This window comes from Castor canadensis, chromosome 3 (genome assembly GCF_047511655.1).
Source record: "Castor canadensis chromosome 3, mCasCan1.hap1v2, whole genome shotgun sequence".
Classification (NCBI taxonomy): Eukaryota; Metazoa; Chordata; class Mammalia; order Rodentia; family Castoridae; genus Castor; species Castor canadensis.
Window position 1 is genome coordinate 66,016,839 of NC_133388.1, and position 12,038 is coordinate 66,028,876.

Sequence of the window (12,038 nt, forward strand, 5' to 3'; positions counted from 1 at the left end):
TTCCACCACCCCTAATACCAGCTACTTAGGAGGCAGAGATCAGGAGAACCATGGTTCAAGGCAAGCTGGGGCAAAAAGTTAGCAAGATCTCATCACAACAAAAAAAGCTGGGTGTGATGGTGTGCCCCTGCACACAGCTACATGGGAAGCATAAGTAGGAGGGTGGTGGTCCAGGCCAGCCTGTGCAAAAACAGGAGAGCCTATCTCACAAATAACCACAGTATAAAAGACTGGGGATGTGGCTTAAGTGGTAGAGCACCTGCCTAGCAATCAAGAAGCTCTGCATTCAAAACCCCAGAACTACCAATAAATAAATAAATAAGGTTATTCAATTGGAAACACTTACTACCAAATACAACTACTTAGCTATTTTAAGTTGCATTGATGCTGCCATTACACCACATTGCACATAGCACATAAAATAATCGAGATATAGTCTGATTATATTTTTAATTAGAAGTTTTATACAAAGAAATTAATGCCCTAGCGAATTGTTTCAGATTACTATTTTTAAACATAACTAAATTCAAACAGCACTTTATCTTATTTTATAACTGTACTTTAAGAAAGGCTTTAAGTTGAAATATAATTATTTCCTCTTCTGAAGGATTAAAGGAGATGTGAACCCAGCGGCTTGGTGGTTTGGTTGAACATTCTGGTGATAGCGGCTCACTAAACTTGGCATAGTTCTGATTAGCCTGAGAGTTAAAAAGCAAATTGGGACTTGATAAGACAGAGTTCCAGCTTGGATTATTTGGAAATTTTTTGCTCTTTCCCCCCATTTTAAATGGGGTGAAGCTGCTTGTGAGTAATAGTCACACCCTCTTTCTTTTTTCTCCTGAACAGCCTGGAAACTCTGATCCTTAGTCTTCTGTCTATGGAGCTGTTACTGGTTCTCACTAACATTTCTAGATTCAGGGGCTGGAATGTTAGACCTCTCTCCATCACCATCTCCAGCCTCTTTGTCACCGTCAGCCTGTTTTCAGACAGCAGTATTCCACCACCTGTCCTCTTCCTTGCTGCCAAGAAGCACCAGAATACTAGGTGCTTCTTTCTGATAAATGCTTATCTTTGTCTCAGTTCCGAAGTTTGCATGAGCCAATCTGCTGAGTTCAATTAAGAGTTGAGGCAAACATCTGAGTCTCCTCAGCACGTAAGTTTGAGAGAAGGTCTACTGACTTTGACTTCCAACTCAGGCAGCAGCAACTCCCCCTGGACACGGAAGCCTCACTCGCTCTCCAGGGAGAGATGAGGCATGGAAGGAACACAGCCATGACACTGACAAGCCAGCTGCTGGTCACCCCTGCATCTCTAACCCAATGTTCTCCTGCCTCTGCCAAAAATAATGGACTCATTAATTGTTTCTTGGTAGTAAACTAAAAGCATTTTTCAAATAACACTGTCATTTTTGAGACCTTAACTCCTGGTAGCATATCCACTGTTATGAGTTGAATTCGTATTTTGTAGAGTCAATCTCTAGTGCCTCAGAATGTAGCCATTTTTGGAGATAGTCTATAAAGAGGCTTTTATGCCAAAAATGAGGCCGTTAGGGTAGTGGCCCTAATTCAATTTGACTGGTGACCAGGGATGTACATGCATGGAGAAAAGACTTTGCAAAAATGTCACAAGAGGTAAAGTTGTGATGCTGGGATAAATTTTAAAAGAATATTAAAAAAAAAAAAGTCACAAGAGGGCAGCCATCTGCCAACAAAGGAGAGAGGGCGTGGAAAAAGCTAAACCTGCCAGTATCTTGACCTTGGATTTCTAGTCTCCAGGACTGTGAAAAAACAGATTTCTGTTCTTTAGGATACTCAACCCATAGTATTTGTTATGGCAAAACTAATATACCCACAAATCCAACTCTGAGGATAACAGTTCTAAATTTTCTAAATCAGAAGTTAAGGTATGTTGAACAGTAAAAATCCAGAGTTTCTTATGCAAAGCATTTTAACACTGAATCAGGTACCTTGATTTTCTGAAAGTTGTTAGAAGTTACAAGTGAAAAACCTACATATGAAAGTTATATTAAATAAATGATAAAATAATATTCTAAACTGATACTTTTCACTCTAAAATTATAATTTGGGTAACTTTAGTAGTTAGTATTATTAGCAAAGACATTTTGAATTATATATGATCATCCATGAGTAAACCAGGTCTCTAGTATGAATCAAACAAAACAACTAGTTAGCTGGCAGATTATAATGTATGAATAGATACCAAAATATTTTAGAATATAGTTGTCATCACCAGCCTCACAGTCTGCAAGACTTAATATTCAAGGCACTCTTCGAAGCACACTCAACATACTAATCAATTTAATCATCCAAACAACCAGATATAGTTATTTCCATGTTAAGGTGGGGAATGAAGATTAAGTAACTTGCTCAAAATCACAAAAGTTTTAAAGCCAGGTTCAAACTCATGTCCATGTTCCTTTCCATATGGTACATGTGTACCTGTTCTTGCTCTCCTCACTTAAGCTCACATTTCTTAAATTAAAGGAAAACTTCAGGGAAAAAAACATATCAGATCCAACTATAGGCTATTTTGCATCTTTTTAATCATTATATTTAAAATAATTTTCTAGTCACAAAGTTTCTATTTTACACCTGTCCTCAGTACCTATAAGAACAATTCATTTTTCTTGTTTTCCTTATACATCTACAAAATATATTCTTTTATGTTTTAAGTGAATATTAGATGAGGATAGAACTTTCTGACTGATTCCATAGGCCTATTGCCATAATTTGGCCACATGCAGAATATAGCCATGTTTAACAGATTTAACAGAAACCTGTGCATACAAATCTATGTACAGTTGTTCTGTTTACCTATGAATTACAGATAGCATGACAGAGGCAAAATTATGTTATTCCATCAAAGCTTTGCCATTATCGCACTTTCTCAGATTTAGCCAACCTTACATTTTAGAGGTTTTTCCCAATATTGACCCCATGATATGTACAATCCATGCTACAGAATAAATTCTATAATGAAATTATACCATTATACTGATTTATGGTCTTTGAGTTCCAGCCTCAGGTCTTTCTAATAAGTCCCTCCTTTCTATGATGTATGCTGCCATTAAGAGTGAAAGCTTTCATTTACTCTGCAAGGTTGGCAGCATCTAAGATAAGTCCCAATGATCTCTACCTCTTAGCATCAACACCCTGTGTAATCCTCTCCCTTTGACTCGGGATGGACTACTGACTTACTTCCACTGGAACATGGCAGCAGTAATAAGTTGTCATTTCAAAGTTACATTATAAACACTGTGACTTCTATCATGACTCTCTTGCTTCTTATGCATTCTGAAGGAAGCCAATTACATGATTAAGGCTGCCCTATGGGGAGCTCCAACTGGCAAGGAACTAGAAGAGGCCTCCAACCAACAGCTAGTGAGGAACTGAGGCCCTCAATCCAAAAGACTGAGAGGAACAGAATCCTGCCAACAATCACACGCACAAGCTTGGGAGTGAGCCTGCAGCCAAACCTACAATTTGCCTAGAATCTTATGAAGGACCTTGAGTTCCCACACAAACTGTTTCCAGATTTCTGATCTTCAGGGCTGTAAGGGTTTTTTTTTGTATTTCAGGCCGCTAAATTTAGGATGCATTTTTTATGCAGCAAAAGATCACTATATGTTTTGCATACTACACTCAGTGCTGTACATTTAGTAGGTGTACTGCTACACCCAAGGAATGGTTTCTATTCCTATTTCATCAACACCATGGGGGGAAATGGAAATCATAATGTAGAGGGTATGGACTTGAAAATCAAATCAATTTTTGGCCATGCTACTTAATACCAATATAGCATTGGAAAGATTACTTAATAATTTAGACTCCCTGTCCTCATTTGTAAGTATTTGTCCTATAGATTCAAAGAAATAAGGAATATAAAGAACTCAGCACAGTATCTGACACTGGACAAAAAAATGGCAGCTTTATTGTTGTTGTTATCATTATTTTTTAAATATACCGGTATAAATCCTTGAAAACAAAAGCCAAGCCTTGCCTAAGAACTCTTTCTATACGCATTCCTACCTCATTCATGAAAGGTATTGGGCTTGCTGCTGGGCTAAATTTTCTATTTTCAAGAAAGTAACAGACACATAAAGAAATAGAGGAGTAAACAAATAGTTTTAAAATGGTATTCAGCTGAACATGGTGGCACACATCCATAATCCCAACATTCCAGAGGCTGAGGCAGAAGAATCTACAGTTCCACACCAGCCTAGACTACATAGCAAGTTCCAGGCCAGCCTAGGCTATGTAGCAAGACCCTGTCTCAAAAATAAGCTAATTTATTAATTAATTTACATAATATTGCAGTTAGTTCTAAATAAAAAACATATATAAAGTATCACAGTTTAAATATGAAATGTTCCCCAAGGCTTATGTGTTCAGCTGACAGGGAGTAACTGGATTCATACATTGGTAGAGTTATAACTTGATGGCATTATTGGGAGTTGGTGGAGACTTAGGAGGTGGGTCCTGGTTGGAGGAAATAGGTCACTGAGGGAGTATCTATGAAGGGCTTATCTTATCTCTAGCCCCTCTCTCTGCTTCCTGTCCACCTTGAGGCAAGATGCTTTGCTGCACATACTCCCACAGCCATGATATTCTGTCTCATCAAGGGCCCAAAGCCAGCTGACCATGGATTGAAAGCTCTGAAGCCATGAGCCAAAATAAATCTTTCCCCCTTAAATGTCACAGTGATGAAAAGTCTAAATAACATACAAAGGCAATACAATACAGGGTGACTCCTTCTGCTGGGGTGTGGAAGACATCACAGAGAAGGACTATCTTAAGGGAAGCATGCTAGGGGAAATGCTACAGCAGAGGAAACAGGAAATGGCACACACAAGGTTTTAAAGAGTAGGAAACTAGAAGTTCAGTATTGCAGAAATACGTGTGGGTAGGAGTGGCAGGTGAGAGACATAGAGAAGTACACAGGACAGGTATCACAGAGGATTTTATGTTCCAAACTATGTTTGGATTTTATTCCACAGTTGAGATAGAACTGAAGAATTTTAAGTATGTGAATTTTGTGTTTTCTTATGAGAATTCTGGTACCAGATGGAAATATGGATTAAGAAGGGAAAAAATCTTGACCCTGGAAACTTCCACTGTTGTCTCCAAAAGAGATGATCTGAATCTGAACTTGGGTAGTGGGAATGGAAAGAATGGGTGGATTCCAGAGATATTTATGAGTTGATCACTGTGGAAGATGAAGCACAAAGGGAAATCAAGGCTGACTTTTGTATTTTCTTGAAGAAAAAACGTCCCCAAGAAGGAAAAAGGCACAAAAGTGAGAAAGAACAGCTAATAAAAGGACATGTTATCTTGCCCCACACCCAAAAGAACTTTTTCCCTCTAAAAAAATCACTTAAACAAATATCTTCATAGGCACTGTAAGTTAAGTTATAAAGCTGAAAAACTTAGAACATTAAAATCAAATCAGAAATGACTTTACTAAGCTTTTGCTTCTTTTTAAGTGAGCACAGTCAGATAAAAGAGAGAAGCACTTAGTGTTCTGCCTCTGCGTTTGCCTGTGACTAAGGAATCATGCAGACCTAATTTTTCTTGAGCAATTATGGAACATTTCCACTTTAAAATGGGAAGAAATATCTAATTTTGAGAATATTTTCTTTCCTCCAAAAGCAGTTGACTCCATAATTATTTTTAAGGTGATAATGGAAAGTCAACCACAGTATCCTGTGGTTACATCTTCTTGGGCTTACTACACAACCACATCCCAAATGGTTGCTCACAAACTTTAGAAGGACACTTCTCCCTTCTCATTATCTGTCTTCCTTCTAAAGGACCTCATGCCAATGTCCTGGCTAGCTTAATGAAGAGAGGAACAAATACAGGTACCCAAATTACAGTCAAGAAATCCACTTTCATATAATTAAGGCAAGATAATTTTTCCCATTGAAGTATCAAGGCAATTACCAATTCTCAGCTTCATTTGTCCCAGTGAAGATCTAGTTTAAAAAAAAAGCTTTTAGAAATTCAGAAAGTTGTTTCCTGTATATTTTATAACTTCAAGAAAAAGATTTCACAATTCAAATAGCTCTTTCAGTATCCCTGAAACAGAGCCTACAACAAAGTTAGGAGGAACAATACGATTGCAAATAATGAGGGTAATCTGTCCTCTGCATGGCTTCTGGTCAGAGAGAAATTGAAAATAAAAAAACAGGACACATCCTATATGTTATGTAACCAGGGATAGAAAAGCTTGATTATGTAGGCACTAGTTAAAACAAATAATATTTTAATAATATTTTGGACACTGAATCTGCATTTCATCAAACAAGATGAATAAAACTTGTAGTCAGGCAGAAATGCTTTGATGTCCTCTCCCTTAGTTGGAATATGACCATTTTAAAGAAAGTCCTCGACTCCCAGATTACCCTTACAGGTGCCTTTCTAATCTAAGGTACTGCATAGTGACGTTGTTTTTTGGGTTTGGGTTTTTTTTTTTTTTTATCTAGCTTAAATGTTTCCTGGCATCTCTTCTGAGCTGTAGGGTCCACAGCTCAATCACCCTAGGTAGTGAGGTAAGTGGCCAAGAAATGGAAGAAAATACCTGGAGGTGGTGTGTTGGACATAAAGGTTATCGAAACTTACTAACAGGAGAGCTAATGGGAAGATAAACTTACTAACAGAGAGGATCTGGTGATAATGGGCCAGACAGGTAGAACTTATCCTTTTCACAGTGCTTCCTGCACTGCTTGATGCAGGGACAGGTCTTTCCCAAGTTAGACTATATATGCAGTGGAATCATTAGCTTGATAGCTTGCTTTGTCCTTTTACAATCAGCATTCCAAGCAATAGCTGGCTTAGCATATGCATAAATGGCAGGTTCCCTGTATAGATAATGCCAGCTTGCTCACTTCCCAATATACTTGGGAGAAGTTAACCCTACCTTGACATTCCAGTCTTGGCCTACTCATGGTTTCTAACTTGGGAAGGGCCTTGGGAACAAAAAAGGATATTTCAGGGATGTGGCATTTGATGTCCTGCATCTCTGAGAGATCATAACCTCCATATCCCTTTTCAGTTAAGCCCCTTACAGCCCTGAAAAGATCTGGACTCTCCTCAAGGTTGTTAGAGTACATGTGACCCTTGGCATTTTCTCTCACTGCCTGGCATCCTTTCTAACAATTCCTCCATTTCCTGTAAGGAAGTATTTCTCTGCCGTAGGGAATAGTTTTGTTGGAACTATAATTAAGGTACCTTGCCTCCAACCATTGATGGAAGTCAAAGAAGTTCCTATAGAGTCTCTCTGAGAAATCAGTTTCTCCCTCTGCCTACCTTCCTATGGCCTAGGGTAGGACCTATCAAATTCTCAACCTTAGGGCTTAAATCTACTGTGCTTTTACTTTAATGATGGCACTCTGTTTCTGAGCTTAGTTCTCTATACTTTCCATCAGTCTCTGGGATTCCCAGAGATCTTCCCCCTCCCTCTGCCAAAAAAAAAAAAATCCTCTTTTGCTTAAATTATCTAACATTGATTTCTTCTACTTGCAATTGAAAAACACTGGTAATGTTATTTACAGTTTTTCAAGCTTTAAAATCAACCTAAACCCAAAACACAATTTTGATTGCATAAGTAATTTTAATGGTAATAACTTGGAATGCATAGGACATCATTGTCATGGTGCAGGATGTCATCATACTTTCTAAGATCTCTACAAAAATGCAGCCTTTTTATCAGCAAAGGTAGTGAGCACATTGAAGAGGATTAGGAAATCCAATGATGCTGGGTGTTCCCAATTAGATAGAGCCATTGCTTCTTATCTTCCCAGTGTTAAATTAAACTTCACTGAGTCTCTTGACATCAGATAAACTTAACTTATCTCTTAGCTGCTAAAGTAGAGTTCCTGTACTGAACTTAATTTCCCTTAGCCTTTTTCTAGCAGCTTTTACTCATCTTCCCTGAGCATCTCAGGCTATGGCTTCACAAGCAAAGCAGGTCTCAAAGACTCACTTGAGTTTTATCAAGGAGCCAATGTATACAGCCTATTTCAGGTACCTCACATTGCTTACGGACTGTTAGTTAATAAGAATTCACTCTGAGCAGTTGTACTGCATATTTATTATACAATCATTTCATCATTGTGCAGCTGCATGTCCTCAGATGTCCTAAACTGAAGCCAGGTTTCTCCACCAGCAATCTCACACTTGCTAAAAGGGGGCAACTGGGAGGATGGAAGAGTAGAATTGCTAATATCCTTATTTCTCATTAACAGGAATTGAGATACTGGCAGAAATTTGAAAGAACAATAAATAGGAGCACAAAAGATTACATAAACAAAATTAACCATTTGAACAACTAAGACAAATATATCATTTAAATAATGAGAAAGGACATGAAGTAGAAATAGAGTAAATACATAAAATCTTTTATACTTGGGAGTTAAAAATTGTTTTGATAGTCTGTTCCTGCACTACTACAAATGAATTACTGCACACTTAATGGCTTTAAACACAAATTATTATCTAATAACTTCTATGGATCAGGTGTCCAGCTACAGATTAGCTGGATTCTCTACTAAGCATCTCGCCATACTGAAACCAAGCTGACAACCATGGCCACTATCTCATTAGAGACTTGGAATTCTTTTCTAATCACTCTAATTATTGGCAGAACTCATTCCCTTTGCAGATGTATAATTAAATTCCCTGTTCTCTTACTGTCAGCCAAAGATTACTGTCTACTCTTTCAAGTCATGAAGCCCTCCTTTCAAAACACAGAAGCTTAGTACTTCAAAGCTGGTAGAATTTTTCTGGAAGGACCCATCAGTCCCTCTTTTCAAGAACTCACCTAAAAAGGTAAGGCACACCCACGATGATCTACTTCACACAACTAAATCAACAGATTAGGAAGCTAATCATTTAAGGGACAGCCAATCCTATTCACAGGTCCATCTCTCCTCAGGAGAAGAGGATGACAACAGGCCACAGAAAGGGAATCATAGGGATCACCTTAGAATTTCATTGCAAAGCAAGAGTCATGATCTTGGAATAGGCAGAGATTTCTTAAACAGGACACAAAATATGCTAGATACAAAAGAGAAGACTGACAAATTGAACTACAATAAAATTAAGAATTTCTAGTCATCAAAAAACAACTAAGAAGCTGAACACCAGTGATTCATGCCTGTAATCCTAGCCACTCTGGAGACAGAGATCAGGAGGATCAGAGTTTGAAGCCAGCCTGGGCAAATAGTTCGAGACCCTCTTAAAAATCCCAACACAAAAAGGTTGGTGGAGTAGTAGCTCAAGTGGTTGAATGCCTGCCTAGCAAGCATGAAGCTGTGAGTTCAAACCCCAGTATTGGAAAAAAAAAAAAAGAAAATGCAAGTTAAAGAGTAAAAAAAGGTACATACACATATAGACATACACACATATACAACAGAGAGCTGGCATCAACTATAAAGCAACTATGAATCAAATTTTTCCAAAGAAGAAAACAAGCACAATAAAAATTAACAAATCAGACTTGGCAGAAATAAAGCAGCAAGGAGAATCAAAACTTCGACATCCTGAACCCCCAGCCCACAAAAGTGTCTCCACACCACATTACACTGAGAAAACAGGAGGGCTGCTGAGCTGCCAGATGCTAGCTCCAAACCTGCTTGGGAAACATTTGGCCAACCAACCCAGGTGAGCACCAAGCATCATGAGGTTTTCCTCCAGCCACCTCTAGAATAAACCAGCATAGCCCCTGGGCAGACTGACATGCCCCCACCCAAAAAAAAACTGAACAATAAACAAGAAATGAAAACTAACACACAGCAGAGGGACAGAATTGCAGAAAGTGCACCAGAGAAGGGGGGAGGGAAAAAGAGATGATCTCTGCACAAACTTCAGTAAACAAATGACTGGAAAGGCAGAAGGTCTGAGAGAGGACGGGTGATAAGCTGCTGCCAGAAATAGGGCAGGAAGCAGTCTACAAAGCTCATCTCCTGAGCCAGTGAGCAACATCCAAAGTCAAACAACACTGCAAAATTGAAAAATAATCAGCAAACCATCACAACACAATGACAGCAGGGGGCCAGCTGATGGATCACTCACCTTGCCCCAGAGAAAGAGGGCAAGGAAAAGAAACAAGCCCCTAGTAATCAAGCACAATGAAAACCCAACTCCAAAGCAGGACAGCTGGTGGGTTACAAGCTGATTCTGGAACCTGAGGACAACATACAAACTTACATAGCCATACCCCATTGAGGGAAGAGCCAATCAAGCAGCAGACTCAGAAAGACAGAAGAAAAAAGAAAACCACTACCCAACCACCTGGAGAGATGACAGAGCTTCTGCTTAAATACCAACACCAACACCAGGATTGGATGTTGGCATTTAAGGTGATATTTGAATTCTGGAGTAACACCAGAACTCAAACTAAGACTAAAATTCTATTGTTCTTGAACCTGGAATTTTTTTTGTTGCTTTATTTGTTACTATCTTCTGTTTCTTGTTTGTTTCTGTTTGCTTGTTCATCTGTCCACATTAATTTCTTTGGGAGTTGGTTTTTTTTTTTTTTTTGGCTTAGTTTTACTATTGTGAATAAGCAAATAATAAATTACACCCAGGCCAGGGACAGAAATAACACAAACATTTAGCTAAAAACACAATACAAAATTAAAACAAGGGAAAGAAAACAGGTGACTGAAACCACCAACTAAACTATCAAGAACATAGTTGCACAGTATCAAGTGCAGCAATGGGAAGATGAAAAAGGGATGGAAACCATTCTCCCCCAAAAAATAATTTAATACAGGATTCAGAAGAAAATGAAAAAAATGGATACCCAGTTCCTGAACTCAACAAAACAAAGACAAACAACATAAAGGAACCCAATGAAGCCCACAATAACACCCACTAAAAAGAAAATCTGCAAGTAGTCACTGAGAATTTCATGGAGATGTTACTAGACATGGTTAACCAAAATGGACAAGAGACACTCAAGAAATTTCAAGACACCAAAAATAAAGAATATGAGCAGACACAGAAACAAATAAATGCACTCATAGGAGCCCTAAATAAACACCAAAGTGAAACAGAGACCTCTATAAATACAGAAATAAATGAATTAAAGATGAAAATAGACAATATTAAAGAGGAAGTGACCCATGATATGGAAAACCTCAGAAAAAATAATGAAACACAAAAACAAAACACAACGGAAGGCCACTCCAGCAAACTAGAACAAGTAGAAGACAGAATCTCAGAATTTGAAGATAAAATGGAAATTAAAGGAAAAACTGAAGAGCTATTAGTCAAACAACTCAAGACGGGTGAAAGGAATATGCAAGAACTCACTGACTCCATCAAAAGACCAAACCTGAGAATCATGGACATTGAAGAAGAAGAAGTGCAAACAAAATGGATTTGTAATATATTCAACAAAATAGTAACAGAAAATTTCCCAAACCTAGAGGAAGCTATGTCCATTGAGGTAAAGGAAGCCTCCAGGACACCAAAAAGACTTGACAAAAATAAAACTACTCCATGACATATTATCATTAAAACAAGCACAGAGAATAGAGAAAGAATATTGAAGGTTGTAAGAGAAAAAAAACAAATAACATACAAAGGTAAGTCCATCAAAATCACAGCAGATTTCTCAATGGAAACCTTAAAAGCAAGAATGGCATTGAGTGAGGTACTCTGGGCACTGAATGAAAATAACTTCAACCCTAGGATACTCTACCCAGCATAATTATCATTCAAAATAAACAGAGCAATAAAAATCTTTCACAATAAACAGAAACTAAACAGTATATGACCACCAAGTCACCACTACAAAAGATTCTTCAAGGAATCCTGCACACAGAAAATGAAAGCAAACAAAACCATGAGAGGACAGGCAGTACAAAACCACAGGAGAAGAAAAGAAAAGAAATCAGAAAGTAACATTAATTCAGCTGCACACAAGCAAACCTTCAAACAACAGAAACAACTAAATGACGGGAATCACCACACTCCTATCAATACTAACACTGAATGTTAACGGACTTA

The 12,038-nt window shown here is 38.1% G+C and overlaps 1 pseudogene; it reads right to left on the reverse strand.

The window, feature by feature from the left end:
* Positions 1-548: 548 nt before the first annotated feature.
* Positions 549-12,038, reverse strand: part of LOC141421404 (proline-rich nuclear receptor coactivator 2-like) — a 67,473-nt pseudogene continuing 55,983 nt past the window's right edge.